We start from the raw sequence: 18,436 nt of genomic DNA, 5'->3' as shown, positions 1-18,436 counted from the left end.
GTAGTAAAAGACGCGGATAGAGAGAATTTTCATTATCTTGTGCACTGAAATCTCGGATTTTCGTTGGTTTGAATGGGCCTGAAAATGTATCTTTTTTAGTAGGGACATAGAAGCCCCTAGCGGTATTCTTAATAAAGCAAGGTGAGTTATAAGCAATCATCTGATGGAGGGTAAATGTACCACAGTCCAGTTTAAGAAAAATACAATATAAAAGTCTTACCATGGAAGAAAATCTTTATATGATCTTTTGTAAAAAAAAAAAAAAAGCTTCAAGAAACATAAAGACATGACACCATATTCAGTTTAAAGTCAGTAACTTGTAAGCAAGGCAAAGCAAAGACAGTCTGATTAAGGCCGTTGCATTGTTGTGGCATTTTTTAGGTCTCACCCATTTCTGTGGCCGTTTTAGAACCTAAGCTTCTAGGGCACAGGGAACTTCATCTTGACGTAGGGCTGAGCAAATGCACGGAGCATTTCTCAATAAGTAGGCATTAAATTCTTAGTCCAGAAGGGGCCTTGAGATGCCCTCTCTTTACTCCTTGGTAGAACTGTTTTAACCATCCTCCAAAAACAGATTTTTTTCTTTAAATCTCAAAATTCAGAGAGTCCACAATCAGAACTTCCTTCTCATGTTGCCATGTGGTCTGCTGTGGGCATCTGTCGAATGGTGTGAACTCTGCGTGGGGAGTCTGGCCTACCCTCGAGGCCCATGGTTTGGGCTGCGGTGGTGCCATGCTGTGCTCAGGGGCCTTCTTTTTTGGAAGTCTGGGCTCCAGTGAGCCTTGGTCATGCTCTTTTATGGAACCTTGGGTGCTAGACCACTCTGACCCTCAGTCTCATTTGCAGGTTCTGGGGAGGATTAAATGAGCTCATGTGATATCCAGGTGACTGAGGCAGAGTCGGCTCGGGATGAATCTTTGCTTCGTTTTCATTAGCTGCGGAGAAGACGATGACAGCTTGGTGCCTCTCCAACTTTAATATGGGTATGCCTCTCTTGGGGATCTTGTTAAATGCAGGCTGGTATTCAGTAGTTCTGGGTGGGGCCTGGATTCTGTGCTTCTAACGAGCTCCTAGGTGACGGTGACGCTGAGGGCAAGGGATTGGCACCTGCGTTTCTCCCTTTCCGGAAGAGCAGGATGTCTGCCGCACCCCCACCCGAGAGGAGCAAACATCCGCAACGTGACTACTAGGAACCAGCTTCCCTCACAGGCAAGGGACCTGTACCACTGCTCCCAACCATCCTGTCTGAGGCGCAGCAAGCCAAAACACTGAAATGCTGAGGTTTTCAGCAAAGAGGAGGTTTATTCACAGGGCAGCCAAGCGAGGACGTGACGTGACAATAGGTCTCAAATCTGCCTCCCCAAAGGCAAGGGGCTTTGGGTATCTGTGGGATAAAGAATAAAGAAGCAGGGCAGTATGAGGCATGGGGAGCGTGAGGAAAGGTGATTGGAAAAAGGTGTGCTCATCATTGTTCTGAGCTGGCGTAACTAGGCTACAGGCCTCGGCACATTCTCAGGCTGGAGTTGGGGAAAACAGGAGCAGAATGGAAGAGGACAGCGTGTGAAGGAGGTGTGGTGTCCATAGCTTCCATATTAGAGGTACTGCCTGCCTGATCTGAGAGCAGAGAGTGAAAGTGGGAGAGCCTCTTCCTAGATTCTAACTCCTCTGAATTTATAGCACTGGCTCTGCCTGGCTTTATGACATATCCATTGTACGTGTCACAGAGAAAGAGCGGGCGGGGCAGGGGGTGAGGCAGGGGTCACATGCAAGCCCAGCTGGTGGCTTAACCCTGGCCCAAAGGCAAAGGGCGGGGCCCCTTCTGGACTTTCTAGTGGCTGGGACGTCTGGCTGTGGGTGGCAGGTGTTTGGCACCAGCTGGGCCACCATGCGGAGACTGTTGGGGACTGTGGAAGCCTCCTCCAGAGCTCACCCTTCCTGGGGACTGGCTCTGCAGGCCCCTCAGCCCTGCGTATGTATCGACCAGGCCTTCCCCACCACGGGGCCCAGAGGCCAGAGCCTGCTCAGACCTGAGGGCAGGAGGCAGCCAGAACTTACCAGGGTGTGGGCCACCTCGTCCGGAGACCTCCCCAGCTCCTCTGCGAGACCTGGAGACAGGATCACCTTCTCCAGGGCTGCTCAGCTGCCAGCATGACCATGAGCCAGGTGGCCAAGGTTTCTGAGCAGGAGATGCAGAGCCCTGATCCGACTGGATGCTGCAACCCACGATGTCCCTTCCTGGCAGATAGGTTCTTTCTTCACTTCTTGTTTGAAATTTGGTAAAAGAACATTTAACCCTTGGCCTGTCCTTCAGGGTATATAGATGGTAGTGGCTTAGCCGGGATTCGATCCAAGCCTGTGTGATTCCAGAGCTTGTGCTCTGGACTGTGGTGCCTCCTTATCGTATATGCTTCATGTGTTACTTGTTTTTTTTTTTCTTGTAGTCCTTACGGTACTTAGCCCTAAGTGCCATACCTGTAACGAACAGCTACACTGCCCTGTAGGAGGTCTTCTTTTGTTCAACGCCTGAATTGGTCATCCACCACACTGTGTTCTAATCTCAGAAGATACAGGTCAGGGACCACCAGTTGTCAGCATGGCACCATTCCATATTTCGAATTGAGGCTTGAAGCCCGTATTTTCCCTTTGTCTAGTTTGAAGGATCCAGATATGTAAAGATGATATTCTAGATAAATCATGGGCTATCCTGAAAGAAATTCACCAGTGAATTGTTCCGTATGGATTAGAAGCCAGCTTCTCTGGCCTTCCTGGAGTATATCCAGTAAGGCGTCTCATTCATGTCTAGAAAGCAACTATATCATTTATTGCAACTTCAGCGTGGAGCGATGTGTTGGTATAAAGTACGATCAACACAATTTGGTCATTGTGAGTATGACAGCTGGGTCCACTCTTTACTACACATATGTAACTCTAGGGATTCTTATGCCCAAGGGAGGAGACGTACTCTTGGCTGTCTAGGACAAGGGAAGCATGTGTTGTTATTCAGGAGCTGGAAGCTTCAGCATGACAGGTAGGAATTGAACAATCGTGGTCTATACATCACTTGACCTTGCTTAAAACTTGTTTCTTTGGCTTGCTTCATTGAAGTGTTTTCTCCCTCCTGGGCTGACATTGTCTGTTATGTATCACGCATGAGACATATAGAAGTTTCAGAACCCAAAATCATATAGATCAGTAAAAATGTATATATATATATATATATATATAAATCTATTGAAACTCACACTGGGCTTAATTCATATATTCCAAAATCAGTTTGACCCTCTGCTCATGAGATTCTTTTTATGGTATGTCCCAGCAAATCTGGGCTTCCATCCCCAATAAATTTTGGGGTTGAAGGACACAAAAGCTTTTGCTCAGACCTAAATTCTCTCTGAAAAGAAGGGAAATATTATAAGCCCTTTGTAACCTCTCCAAGAGCAGAAATGATTTACAGCTGTGGCATTGAACCATAATTCCGCGATCTCATTTGAGAAGAGTTCAGTTACAAACAGTGTCTTGATTTTTGTTTCTTTTGTTTCTTCCCTGTTTTCTTGTCTTGCTTACCAACAATCCATTGTAATTCATGAGTTAGTATGGCAGCAGGCTGAGTGTTCCCTGGAGCTCATTAAATGAAGTGTTTTTCCTAAAATGACGTTTGTCTCCTTGTTTTCAGCCCCTCTTCTTTCCTCTGCCCTTGACTATAACCAGAGCTCAGCAAAAGCTGAGTGACTTTGTGCAGACCTTACTTAGGCTCAGCCTTTTTTTCTTCATTATTTTATTCATGGCTCCTCCGTTTCATTGTTTGCCTTCTCGAAATGTGTTGAAATCTTTCTGTGGTTGATGACTTCCAAAATATCTTGGCTTTTATTGGTTGATTAATTTTGGTATTTCTACAGTTTTATTTAGATATGGTTTCAGGAGGAACAGAAAGTAAATATATTTCCTAGTCTGCCATCTTGAGCTGAAAATCCCTGTGGATTTTAGCATCCAATGTTCCCATGGGAAAACACCCAACCATGGCCTTAATAGATGTAACACTCAAGATTTCAGCTTTTCTTGAGCAATCACTAAGGATTTCATATGTGGTCATTTCTAATGGGGAAATTATAACTATCTCATGACGTTGATTTGAGGATTAAATTAGATAATGAACATGAAAATGCTTTGTAAGATTTAAAAATCTGTAAAACTGTTTTTTGGTATTATTTGATTTGTTGCTATTTCAACTTCACTTGACAGTTGTTTATGACCTTGCCTATGTGAGAAAATGCCCTCTGGGTTATTTTTTTGAAAGCCAGAATGTATTTTTCAACAGCTCAGTGGAACTGGCATCATTTGTGAAGGTTAAGGGTGAAGGGGTAAATGTTTCTTGACACCTATCACTTTACAGTGTTTTCAGGAACTAACTGACTCATGTATTCCTCTTCCAAATTTGGTTGAGGACCTCCTACCAGCCACATGCTTTATGTCAGGTGTTGGAAAGCATTTTCTGGATTTTAAAGATCTTAGGCTTTGTGGGCCATATAGAGTTTCTGTAGCTTCTCCTCCTCTTTCCTCTTCAACAAGCTTTCTAAACGTGAGAACCATTATTAGCTCACAGTCCCACAGATCCAGGCTGAGAGCCTGATTTGATTCGTGGCCATTATTTGCCAATTCCTGCTCTGCGTCTTCACTGAGGAGGGGGACCATGTTTGAGTAATCAGTTCTTTGAATCAACTGTTGGTCTTCTGGGCCTTGTCCTTGCTCTCCTACAGTCTCTAATCAGCGTGGCATCCAGAGAGATCTTGTTAAAACATAAGTCAGATCATGTCACTCAAATTTCTTCAATGGCTTCTTCACAGAAAATGCAAAGTCCTCAGAGTGCCTCCACAGACCTAGAAATCTGGGTGTCTGTTTCCTCTCTGACTGTTTCCTTCTCCTCTCCAATTTGCTCGCTCTGTTTTCCACACGCTGACATCCTTTCTGCTCCTTGGATACTCCAAGCCTACTCTTGCCTCATTGACTTTCTGCCGCAGGCCAGCCGCAGAAAGAGGATTTCACCGCCCAGGGTCAGAAGGGAAGGGGTAAGGAACTGAAGTAGCACCGACGAATGGGTTCAGAAGCCCATGGGTCAGAAGGCTGCAATGAGAAGCCTAGTCACCGCAACAAAGAATAGACCCCCGCTCGCCGAAACTAGAGAAAGCTCGCATGCAGCAATGAAGACCCAATGCAGCCAAAAATAAATAAATAAAAAATAAAGTATAGAATCTTAAAAAAAATCTATAAAGAATATTACAAGAATAGAATCACAGGCCAGTTTCTCCTTTGAACATGCATGCAAAATGTGTAAAGAGAAGCACAAACTATATCCATGGTATGTAAAACAATCATATATCAGAATCAAAGTAGCTTTATTCTTCTGGCAATGCAAGGTTGCTTTAATGTCCAAACGTGAAACTGATCCCAGGAATGAATTAGAGTGGGAGAAAAGTCATTTAAAACAGAAATCTTGGGACTTCCCTGGTGGTCCAGTGTTTAGAACATGGCGCGTTCACTGCTGGGGCCCTGGGGTCCAATCCCAGGTCAGGGAACTAAGATCCTGCAAGACATGAGGCAGGGCCCCGAAAAAAAAAAAGGAAAGAAAGAAGTCTTAACCAGGAGAAGCACAAGATCGAATAAACATAACAGATAACACCTTATGAAAAGTAGGTGAAGATTATGGAATATTCTAAAATTTAAAACAAAAAGAAACTTTTAAAGATTCAAAAGGATGTGACAAATATTGTACATAGGCCAAAATAAAATGAAATAAAATATACAAATGATGGGAGCCCAAAATTCCAGATGCCCAAGTCCTGTCTCTGAAGATTCTCATTCAATGGGTTCAGGATTTCCTCCTTATTGAAAAACCTACAGGTGATTCTGGTACGATTCCCAGACACAATGTAAAGCTTCTCTTTTACAGGAAAGAATACCAGATTATTTTGTTATCTTATAGTTATACTAACAGGTTGTACTATTGACGGATAAGTCTGCTGTGAAAATGCACCCCCACTAGGGATAAAAAAGGAACTAGTAGTCTCTACTGCTACTTGGTGGCAGCACGCATGTATTGCAAGGGCAATTATTGTAGCAATCCAAATTAGTGGAACATTTTAGAATTGGAAGACGACATACAGATCATCTAGTCAAGCTTCCAACTATTATAGTTGTGAAAACTAAGGCCCATATAAATGAAATGATTTATCTCCAAAGAGCATTAGTGAAAGTATGAAATAAAAAATATCTCTGGTTCATTGCAGCTCTATTTACAATAGCCCGGAGATGGAAACAACCTAAGTGCCCGTCATCGGATGAATGGATAAAGAAGATGTGGCACATATATACAATGGAATATTACTCAGCCATAAAAAGAAACGAAATTGAGCTATTTGTAATGAGGTGGATAGACCTAGAGTCTGTCATACAGAGTGAAGTAAGTCAGAAAGAAAAAGACAAATACCGTATGCTAACACATATATATGGAATTTAAGAAAAAAATGTCATGAAGAACCTAGGAGTAAAGCAGGAATAAAGACGCAGACCTCTTAGAGAACGGACTTGAGGTTATGGGGAGGGGGAAGGGTGAGCTGTGACAGGGCGAGAGAGAGTCATGGGCATATACACACTAACAAACGCAGTAAGGTAGATAGCTAGTGGGAAGCAGCCGCATGGCACAGGGATATTGGCTCGGTGCTTTGTGACAGCCTGGAGGGGTGGGATGGGGAGGGTGGGAGGGAGGGAGACGCAACAGGGAAGACATATGGGAACATATGTTTATGTATGACTGATTCACTTTGTTATAAAGGAGAAACTAACACACCATTGTAAAGCAATTATACCCCAATAAAGATGTTAAAAAAAAATAAAAAAATAAAATACAGAAAAAACCAAAAAAAAAAAAATCTCTGAACTTTTAATTTAGTGCTGTTTTTATTAATCTCAAGTATTAGCTTAAACTTCAGTGTGACAGATTTGGGATTGAATTCCTGCTCACGTTTACTGATTGCGTGTCTTTTAGTAAGTTACTAAAACACTTTTTTTAAATAGACGTATTTAATTATTTATCTTTGGCTGCCTAGGCTCTTTGTTGCTGTGTACGGGCTTTCCCTAGTTGCGGTGGGCGGGGGCTACTCTTTGTTGCAGTACGCGGGCTTCTCATTGTGGTGGCTTCTCGTTGTTGCTGAGCACGGGGTCTAGGTGCGTGGGCTTCAGTAGTTGTGGTTCACGGGCTCTAGCACGCAGGCTCAGTAGTTGTGGCACATGGTCTTAGTTGCTCCGCGGCATGTGGGATCTTCCCGGACCCGGGCTCAAACGTGTGTCCCGTGCACTGGCAGGTGGATCCTTAACCAGTGCGCCAACAGGGAAGCCCTACTAATACACTTTTAACTTTGCTTTTCACGTATGTAAAATGGTGAGCCTTGACTGATATAGAATATGAGATAACCTAGCACTGTTCTTAACACATATATGTAGTTAAAACTTTTTGGCTCTCATCCCTCTTAAACAGCCTCTATCCTCTTAATAATGAATGTGTCTTTCAGCTAGCAGAGCACCCCAGAGCTGACCACATTCTGGCAAGAGATATAGGATTCTTTTTCTTACTGGGGGTTCTTTATACCTGATAGTTGAAGTGCACTTAAACATGAACAACTCTTGTTTATACTGTAGTAATGGATTTGATGGACGAATTTTAGAAAGTAATATGCAGGAATTGAGCTGCCTTACCCTCAAGAAATATAATTCGATAGTGGTGGCTAGAACGATAAACAGTGTTTGGACAGGGAGTCCATATTGGATGTGAACTTCCTGTACTCCCATTCGTCTATTAAGAATAAAGAGAATCCTTTCAAAATGTGTTTTAAAGGGCAGTTATTTCTTTCTGCCTCATTTAAGTTACCTGCAAGAAAAAGACAATCTCCTGCATCCTTGTTTAATAGGCTTTTAATATAAAGCAGATAATTTTTTGCAACATTTCCCAAACTTTTCATTATCGAATTGGCTGAGGCTTCTCAACGATTATCATTTCACAACAATATCTCCATCTTCAGCTTCTTCCAATGAATTGGCCTAATAGATGTGCCATTAAAACAGAGCTTCACTCTCAATGTATTTTTAATTTTGTATTCAAACAGTATGAAGGATTCAGCCATAACAGTGAGTGGATTTCTGATACATGCTACATGATGGATGCAACTAAGTGAAAGAAGGCTACATATTGTATGGTTCCATTTATATGAAATGTCCAGCAGTGGCAAATCCATACACACAGAAAAGATTCTACATTCGTGGTTGCCAGGGGTTTGGAAGAGAGGGAACTAGGGAATGACTCCTTAAAATGGGTGTAGGTTTCCTCTTGGTTGATGAAGATGTTTTGCAGCTCGGCAGTGGTGATAGTTGCACAACATTGTGACAGTAGTAAATTCCACTGAATGGTACAGTGAATTGTAAAATGATCCAAATGGTGAATTTTGTGTTATGTTCATTTTACTACAATAAAAAGGAGAAAGAATTCGGGAAAGACTTAGAGTTTGGGAAACTAAGGTGAACTGGTCAAGAAAAAGACAGCTCTATTGTTCAGTTTTCTCTCAGCTCTCCCAGTGCATTAATCCTCAGCAAAAAGTAGGCTGAACTTGTAGATGATAGTCACTCAACACAGTCCAGGGAAAAGTAAATAAAGTAAAACCCAACTCTTCTTCTTTAGCACATGTATGAAAGGTTAACTTGCTGCTCAGTCACGTGGACCTTCATGAAGACGTTTCACTTTAGGTGTCCTCTACTTCAGTACTTTACTCAGAGCTCATTCACACATGTAGGCAACAGCATTCCTTAATTCGATGGAATCTGCAGCACTGGTTGTGATCAGTCTCATGAAAAGAAAAGGAAAGGTGGCGCGGAAGCCAAGGGAAGAGATTTTCAAGACAGAGACGTTGTTTAAGATCTGACTCGGCTTGGTGGTCACAAAGATAAGGATTGGGAAGTAGTCCCCTGGACTTGTCAACGGAGAAATCATTGGGGGCTTCAAGGAGATCAGTTTCACGAGAGTAGTGGGGCAGAAACCAGATCGCAGTGTAGATGGGAGGGGAGAAATGGGGGGCAAGTCAAGAAATTGATGGCAAAGGGAAAGAAGGGAGGGGTGGATAGGAGGACAGGAGAATGGAATGGAGGAGAGCATTTCCTTGTGGCTCTTTAATATGGCTGGGAGGGGCCAAAAGATAAGGAGAGCGTGAAGATGTAGGAAGAGGGGGTGGCATCCCGAGCCCAAGGAGGACTGGCCCCTGTCTTCAGCTCCCACCAGCTGGATGGTCCCTCCCTCTAGCTTTCCACGTAGGCTGTGGAAGTTGCCCTTTGCCTCCTTGGATCAGCTGCCCTTGATTCGTTCGTCCTTTTCTTATTTCTCAGCACATCTGGGTCATACGTTATGTGAAGACAAACAAATCACCACTGATGCTTAATTTTCTTGAAAAATCCCCCAGGCAGGTACCATTTTGGAGAACTACCTATTGTGCCTCAGCAAGCCAAAGTAGCCCATTTTTCCTCTCTCATTGGGAGAGATTGCTGTTTCTTGGAGAACCTGATGAAGAGGATGACTCGTGCTTAGGAATAACGTTGCTTGAAAAGTGCAAAAGGTGAGGTAGTTTGGCTCTGAGGGGCCTCTGAGGCCTGAGACTTCCTGAGAGATGGCAGACTCACAGCTCCCATTTCCCTCTGACCCTGGGCTATGAGCTCATCAAATGATATGGTAAATAAAGTCACTGACATGGTTTAAAGGATAATTTTGTTCTCTCCTGTTCACTCAGAGCAAATTGAATGGAATTTGCATACAACATATGGATGAACCATCCATACGATGGGGCTTGACCATATCCTCATGGTTCCCCTTCCCTTTTCTACATCTGGCCCCTTTAGCTCTGCAGACTTAACCCCACACCATCAGTCCACCCAGTCGGTCCACTGGACGTCTCTTCCTCTTTCGCATCTGGTCGTTGTCGTCACCTTGTTCTCCACTACCGCCTCCTGCAGTAGCTGTTAGGTCCAGAGAGGTTGGTTCACTGTGAGCAAGTAACTGTCAACTCCATGGACAGGTGGAAGTGACTTGGCAGCCGGGATGCGCCCACCCTGAGTTCATTATACCCATGAGGGTCAAGGAGAATGGGGATGCAGCTGGTCTGCAGAGCCCCGGCAGTTCTGAGACACATGTTCCTGGATCCACACGTTGCTCCATACCCAGCCTTGCCTTTCTTTTTTCTCTCTCTTGACTCCATCCAGGTTTCTGCTCTCCTTGTCCCTTTGGGGAGGGAGGCCAGTACCAGTCCAGGTGTAGTCCCCCAAAGCTTCCTACTTCCAAGCGTTACGTAGGCTTGTATATCCACTTGCTTGGGTTGCCCTGGCATTCGTGCCAACAAGTTGAGTGGTTTAAGCCCTAGGCTCTCTTTTCTGGCAAGAATGTGCCTAAAAATCTCCACCTCTGGTTTGGTGGCCCCTAAAAATTCCCAGTCAGTTTTGGTGAGGGGACACTTGGTGACAGTGTTGTCTTTCGAAATGAGTAGTTCCGTTACCGACGATACTTTGCTCCCCATACATTATTTATAAGGTTTCCCTGTTTGTATGTGCAAACTATTTGTGTGTATATTTTGAGAAATACATTGTACAGGCCTCTTTTTTATTTCTTCCACACACCCTAGAGATGTCATAGAGGCGGTAAATGTGTCCAACTTTTTGAGAAATTGGAACAATCAAGACTTACCTGTATGGAATGCTGTTAACGATGTCAATTCCCGCGACAGTACCTTTCATCTGACACACTTAGGGACTGTTAACAGATTAAAAGTAGTAAAAGACGCGGATAGAGAGAATTTTCATTATCTTGTGCACTGAAATCTCGGATTTTCGTTGGTTTGAATGGGCCTGAAAATGTATCTTTTTTAGTAGGGACATAGAAGCCCCTAGCGGTATTCTTAATAAAGCAAGGTGAGTTATAAGCAATCATCTGATGGAGGGTAAATGTACCACAGTCCAGTTTAAGAAAAATACAATATAAAAGTCTTACCATGGAAGAAAATCTTTATATGATCTTTTGTAAAAAAAAAAAAAGCTTCAAGAAACATAAAGACATGACACCATATTCAGTTTAAAGTCAGTAACTTGTAAACAAGGCAAAGCAAAGACAGTCTGATTAAGGCCGTTGCATTGTTGTGGCATTTTTTAGGTCTCACCCATTTCTGTGGCCGTTTTAGAACCTAAGCTTCTAGGGCACAGGGAACTTCATCTTGACGTAGGGCTGAGCAAATGCACGGAGCATTTCTCAATAAGTAGGCATTAAATTCTTAGTCCAGAAGGGGCCTTGAGATGCCCTCTCTTTACTCCTTGGTAGAACTGTTTTAACCATCCCCCGAAAACAGATTTTTTTCTTTAAATCTCAAAATTCAGAGAGTCCACAATCAGAACTTCCTTCTCATGTTGCCATGTGGTCTGCTGTGGGCATCTGTCGAATGGTGTGAACTCTGCGTGGGGAGTCTGGCCTACCCTCGAGGCCCATGGTTTGGGCTGCGGTGGTGCCATGCTGTGCTCAGGGGCCTTCTTTTTTGGAAGTCTGGGCTCCAGTGAGCCTTGGTCATGCTCTTTTATGGAACCTTGGGTGCTAGACCACTCTGACCCTCAGTCTAATTTGCAGGTTCTGGGGAGGATTAAATGAGCTCATGTGATATCCAGGTGACTGAGGCAGAGTCGGCTCGGGATGAATCTTTGCTTCGTTTTCATTAGCTGCGGAGAAGACGATGACAGCTTGGTGCCTCTCCAACTTTAATATGGGTATGCCTCTCTTGGGGATCTTGTTAAATGCAGGCTGGTATTCAGTAGTTCTGGGTTGGGCCTGGATTCTGTGCTTCTAATGAGCTCCTAGGTGACGGTGACGCTGAGGGCAAGGGTTTGGCACCTGCGTTTCTCCCTTTCCGGAAGAGCAGGATGTCTGCCGCACCCCCACCCGAGAGGAGCAAACATCCGCAACGTGACTACTAGGAACCAGCTTCCCTCACAGGCAAGGGACCTGTCTCACTGCTCCCAACCATCCTGTCTGAGGCGCAGCAAGCCAAAACACTGAAATGCTGAGGTTTGCAGCAAAGAGGAGGTTTATTCACAGGGCAGCCAAGCGAGGACGTGACGTGACAATAGGTCTCAAATCTGCCTCCCCAAAGGCAAGGGGCTTTGGGTATCTGTGGGATAAAGAATAAAGAAGCAGGGCAGTATGAGGCATGCGGAGCGTGAGGAAAGGTGATTGGAAAAAGGTGTGCTCATCATTGTTCTGAGCTGGCGTAACTAGGCTACAAGCCTCGGCACATTCTCAGGCTGGAGTTGGGGAAAACAGGAGCAGAATGGAAGAGGACAGCGTGTGAAGGAGGTGTGGTGTCCATAGCTTCCATATTAGAGGTACTGCCTGCCTGATCTGAGAGCAGAGAGTGAAAGTGGGAGAGCCTCTTCCTAGATTCTAACTCCTCTGAATTTATAGCACTGGCTCTGCCTGGCTTTATGACATATCCATTGTACGTGTCACAGAGAAAGAGCGGGCGGGGCAGGGGGTGAGGCAGGGGTCACATGCAAGCCCAGCTGGTGGCTTAACCCCGGCCCAAAGGCAAAGGGCGGGGCCCCTTCTGGACTTTCTAGTGGCTGGGACGTCTGGCTGTGGGTGGCAGGTGTTTGGCACCAGCTGGGCCACCATGCGGAGACTGTTGGGGACTGTGGAAGCCTCCTCCAGAGCTCACCCTTCCTGGGGACTGGCTCTGCAGGCCCCTCAGCCCTGCGTATGTATCGACCAGGCCTTCCCCACCACGGGGCCCAGAGGCCAGAGCCTGCTCAGACCTGAGGGCAGGAGGCAGCCAGAACTTACCAGGGTGTGGGCCACCTCGTCCGGAGACCTCCCCAGCTCCTCTGCGAGACCTGGAGACAGGATCACCTTCTCCAGGGCTGCTCAGCTGCCAGCATCACCATGAGCCAGGTGGCCAAGGTTTCTGAGCAGGAGATGCAGAGCCCTGATCCGACTGGATGCTGCAACCCACGATGTCCCTTCCTGGCAGATAGGTTCTTTCTTCACTTCTTGTTTGAAATTTGGTAAAAGAACATTTAACCCTTGGCCTGTCCTTCAGGGTATATAGATGGTAGTGGCTTAGCCGGGATTCGATCCAAGCCTGTGTGATTCCAGAGCTTGTGCTCTGGACTGTGGTGCCTCCTTATCGTATATGCTTCATGTGTTACTTGTTTTTTTTTTTCTTGTAGTCCTTACGGTACTTAGCCCTAAGTGCCATACCTGTAACGAACAGCTACACTGCCCTGTAGGAGGTCTTCTTTTGTTCAACGCCTGAATTGGTCATCCACCACACTGTGTTCTAATCTCAGAAGATACAGGTCAGGGACCACCAGTTGTCAGCATGGCACCATTCCATATTTCGAATTGAGGCTTGAAGCCCGTATTTTCCCTTTGTCTAGTTTGAAGGATCCAGATATGTAAAGATGATATTCTAGATAAATCATGGGCTATCCTGAAAGAAATTCACCAGTGAATTGTTCCGTATGGATTAGAAGCCAGCTTCTCTGGCCTTCCTGGAGTATATCCAGTAAGGCGTCTCATTCATGTCTAGAAAGCAACTATATCATTTATTGCAACTTCAGCGTGGAGCGATGTGTTGGTATAAAGTACGATCAACACAATTTGGTCATTGTGAGTATGACAGCTGGGTCCACTCTTTACTACACATATGTAACTCTAGGGATTCTTATGCCCAAGGGAGGAGACGTACTCTTGGCTGTCTAGGACAAGGGAAGCATGTGTTGTTATTCAGGAGCTGGAAGCTTCAGCATGACAGGTAGGAATTGAACAATCGTGGTCTATACATCACTTGACCTTGCTTAAAACTTGTTTCTTTGGCTTGCTTCATTGAAGTGTTTTCTCCCTCCTGGGCTGACATTGTCTGTTATGTATCACGCATGAGACATATAGAAGTTTCAGAACCCAAAATCATATAGATCAGTAAAAATGTATATATATATATATATATATATATAAAAATCTATTGAAACTCACACTGGGCTTAATTCATATATTCCAAAATCTGTTTGACCCTCTGCTCATGAGATTCTTTTTATGGTATGTCCCAGCAAATCTGGGCTTCCATCCCCAATAAATTTTGGGGTTGAAGGACCCAAAAGCTTTTGCTCAGACCTAAATTCTGTCTGAAAAAAAGGGAAATATTATAAGCCCTTTGTAACCTCTCCAAGAGCAGAAATGATTTACAGCTGTGGCATTGAACCATAATTCCTCGATCTCATTTGAGAAGAGTTCAGTTAGAAACAGTGTCTTGATTTTTGTTTCTTTTGTTTCTTCCCTGTTTTCTTGTCTTGCTTACCAACAATCCATTGTAATTCATCAGTTAGTATGGCAGCAGGCTGAGTGTTCCCTGGAGATCATTAAATGAAGTGTTTTTCCTAAAATGACGTTTGTCTCCTTGTTTTCAGCCCCTCTTCTTTCCTCTGCCCTTGACTATAACCAGAGCTCAGCAAAAGCTGAGTGACTTTGTGCAGACCTTACTTAGGCTCAGCCTTTTTTTCTTCAGTATTTTATTCATGGCTCCTCCGTTTCATTGTTTGCCTTCTCGAAATGTGTTGAAATCTTTCTGTGGTTGATGACTTCCAAAATATCTTGGCTTTTATTGGTTGATTAATTTTGGTATTTCTACAGTTTTATTTAGATATGGTTTCAGGAGGAACAGAAAGTAAATATATTTCCTAGTCTGCCATCTTGAGCTGAAAATCCCTGTGGATTTTAGCATCCAATGTTCCCATGGGAAAACACCCAACCATGGCCTTAATAGATGTAACCCTCAAGATTTCAGCTTTTCTTGAGCAATCACTAAGGATTTCATATGTGGTCATTTCTAATGGGGAAATTATAACTATCTCATGAGGTTGATTTGAGGATTAAATTAGATAATGAACATGAAAATGCTTTGTAAGATTTAAAAATCTGTAAAACTGTTTTTTGTTATTATTTGATTTGTTGCTATTTCAACTTCACTTGACAGTTGTTTATGACCTTGCCTATGTGAGAAAATGCCCTCTGGGTTATTTTTTTGAAAGCCAGAATGTATTTTTCAACAGCTCAATGGAACTGGCATCATTTGTGAAGGTTAAGGGTGAAGGGGTAAATGTTTCTTGACACCTATCACTTTACAGTGTTTTCAGGAACTAACTGACTCATGTATTCCTCTTCCAAATTTGGTTGAGGACCTCCTACCAGCCACATGCTTTACGTCAGGTGTTGGAAAGCATTTTCTGGATTTTAAAGATCTTAGGCTTTGTGGGCCATATAGAGTTTCTGTAGCTTCTCCTCCTCTTTCCTCTTCAACAAGCTTTCTAAACGTGAGAACCATTATTAGCTCACAGTCCCACAGATCCAGGCTGAGAGCCTGATTTGATTCGTGGCCATTATTTGCCAATTCCTGCTCTGCGTCTTCACTGAGGAGGGGGACCATGTTTGAGTAATCAGTTCTTTGAATCAACTGTTGGTCTTCTGGGCCTTGTCCTTGCTCTCCTACAGTCTCTAATCAGCGTGGCATCCAGAGAGATCTTGTTAAAACATAAGTCAGATCATGTCACTCAAATTTCTTCAATGGCTTCTTCACAGAAAATGCAAAGTCCTCAGAGTGCCTCCACAGACCTAGAAATCTGGGTGTCTGTTTCCTCTCTGACTGTTTCCTTCTCCTCTCCAATTTGCTCGCTCTGTTTTCCACATGCTGACATCCTTTCTGCTCCTTGGATACTCCAAGCCTACTCTTGCCTCATTGACTTTCTGCCGCAGGCCAGCCGCAGAAAGAGGATTTCACCGCCCAGGGTCAGAAGGGAAGGGGTAAGGAACTGAAGTAGCACCGACGAATGGGGTCAGAAGCCCATGGGTCAGAAGGCTGCAATGAGAAGCCTAGTCACCGCAACAAAGAATAGACCCCCGCTCGCCGAAACTAGAGAAAGCTCGCATGCAGCAATGAAGACCCAATGCAGCCAAAAATAAATAAATAAAAAATAAAGTATAGAATCTTAAAAAAAATCTATAAAGAATATTACAAGAATAGAATCACAGGCCAGTTTCTCCTTTGAACATGCATGCAAAATGTGTAAAGAGAAGCACAAACTATATCCATGGTATGTAAAACAATCATATATCAGAATCAAAGTAGCTTTATTCTTCTGGCAATGCAAGGTTGCTTTAATGTCCAAACGTGAAACTGATCCCAGGAATGAATTAGAGTGGGAGAAAAGTCATTTAAAACGGACTTCCCTGGTGGTCCAGTGTTTAGAACATGGCGCGTTCACTGCTGGGGCCCTGGGGTCCAATCCCAGGTCAGGGAACTAAGATCCTGCAAGACATGAGGCAGGGCCCCGAAAAAAAAAAAGGAAAGAAAGAAGCCTTAACCAGGAGAAGCACAAGATCGAATAAACATAACAGATAACACCTTATGAAAAGTAGGTGAAGATTATGGAATATTCTAAAATTTAAAACGAAAAGAAACTTTTAAAGATTCAAAAGGATGTGACAAATATTGTACATAGGCCAAAATAAAATGAAATAAAATATACAAATGATGGGAGCCCAAAATTCCAGATGCCCAAGTCCTGTCTCTGAAGATTCTCATTCAATGGGTTCAGGATTTCCTCCTTATTGAAAAACCTACAGGTGATTCTGGTACGATTCCCAGACACAATGTAAAGCTTCTCTTTTACAGGAAAGAATACCAGATTATTTTGTTATCTTATAGTTATACTAACAGGTTGTACTATTGACGGATAAGTCTGCTGTGAAAATGCACCCCCACTAGGGATAAAAAAGGAACTAGTAGTCTCTACTGCTACTTGGTGGCAGCACGCATGTATTGCAAGGGCAATTATTGTAGCAATCCAAATTAGTGGAACATTTTAGAATTGGAAGACGACATACAGATCATCTAGTCAAGCTTCCAACTATTATAGTTGTGAAAACTAAGGCCCATATAAATGAAATGATTTATCTCCAAAGAGCATTAGTGAAAGTATGAAATAAAAAATATCTCTGAACTTTTAATTTAGTGCTGTTTTTATTAATCTCAAGTATTAGCTTAAACTTCAGTGTGACAGATTTGGGATTGAATTCCTGCTCACGTTTACTGATTGCATGTCTTTTAGTAAGTTACTAAAACACTTTTTTTTTAAATAGACGTATTTAATTATTTATCTTTGGCTGCCTAGGCTCTTCGTTGCTGTGCACGGGCTTTCCCTAGTTGCGGTGGGCGGGGGCTACTCTTTGTTGCAGTACGCGGGCTTCTCATTGTGGTGGCTTCTCGTTGTTGCTGAGCACGGGGTCTAGGTGCGTGGGCTTCAGTAGTTGTGGTTCACGGGCTCTAGCACGCAGGCTCAGTAGTTGTGGCACATGGTCTTAGTTGCTCCGCGCCATGTGGGATCTTCCCGGACCCGGGCTCAAACGTGTGTTTCGTGCACTGGCAGGTGGATCCTTAACCAGTACGCCAACAGGGAAGCCCTACTAATACACTTTTAACTTTGCTTTTCACGTATGTAAAATGGTGAGCATTGACTGATATAGAATATGAGATAACCTAGCACTGTTCTTAACACATATATGTAGTTAAAACTTTTTGGCTCTCATCTCTCTTAAACAGCCTCTATCCTCTTAATAATGAATGTGTCTTTCAGCTAGCAGAGCACCCCAGAGCTGACCACATTCTGGCAAGAGATATAGGATTCTTTTTCTTACTGGGGGTTCTTTATACCTGATAGTTGAAGTGCACTTAAACATGAACAACTCTTGTTTATACTGTAGTAATGGATTTGATGGACGAATTTTAGAAAGTAATATGCAGGAATTGAGCTGCCTTACCCTCAAGAAATATAATTCGATAGTGGTGGCTAGAACGATAAACAGTGTTTGGACAGGGAGTCCATATTGGATGTGAACTTCCTGTACTCCCATTCGTCTATTAAGAATAAAGAGAATCCTTTCAGAACGTGTTTTAAAGGGCAGTTATTTCTTTCTGCCTCATTTAAGTTACCTGCAAGAAAAAGACAATCTCCTGCATCCTTGTTTAATAGGCTTTTAATATAAAGCAGATAATTTTTTGCAACATTTCCCAAACTTTTCATTATCGAATTGGCTGAGGCTTCTCAACGATTATCATTTCACAACAATATCTCCATCTTCAGCTTCTTTCAATGAATTGGCCTAATAGATGTGCCATTAAAACAGAGCTTCACTCTCAAGGTATTTTTAATTTTGTATTCAAACAGTATGAAGGATTCAGCCATAACAGTGAGTGGATTTCTGATACATGCTACATGATGGATGCAACTAAGTGAAAGAAGGCTACATATTGTATGGTTCCATTTA

The sequence above is a fragment of the Orcinus orca genome, chromosome 12, assembly GCF_937001465.1.
Source record: "Orcinus orca chromosome 12, mOrcOrc1.1, whole genome shotgun sequence".
Taxonomy (NCBI): domain Eukaryota; kingdom Metazoa; phylum Chordata; class Mammalia; order Artiodactyla; family Delphinidae; genus Orcinus; species Orcinus orca.
This window is presented reverse-complemented; position numbering follows the sequence as displayed.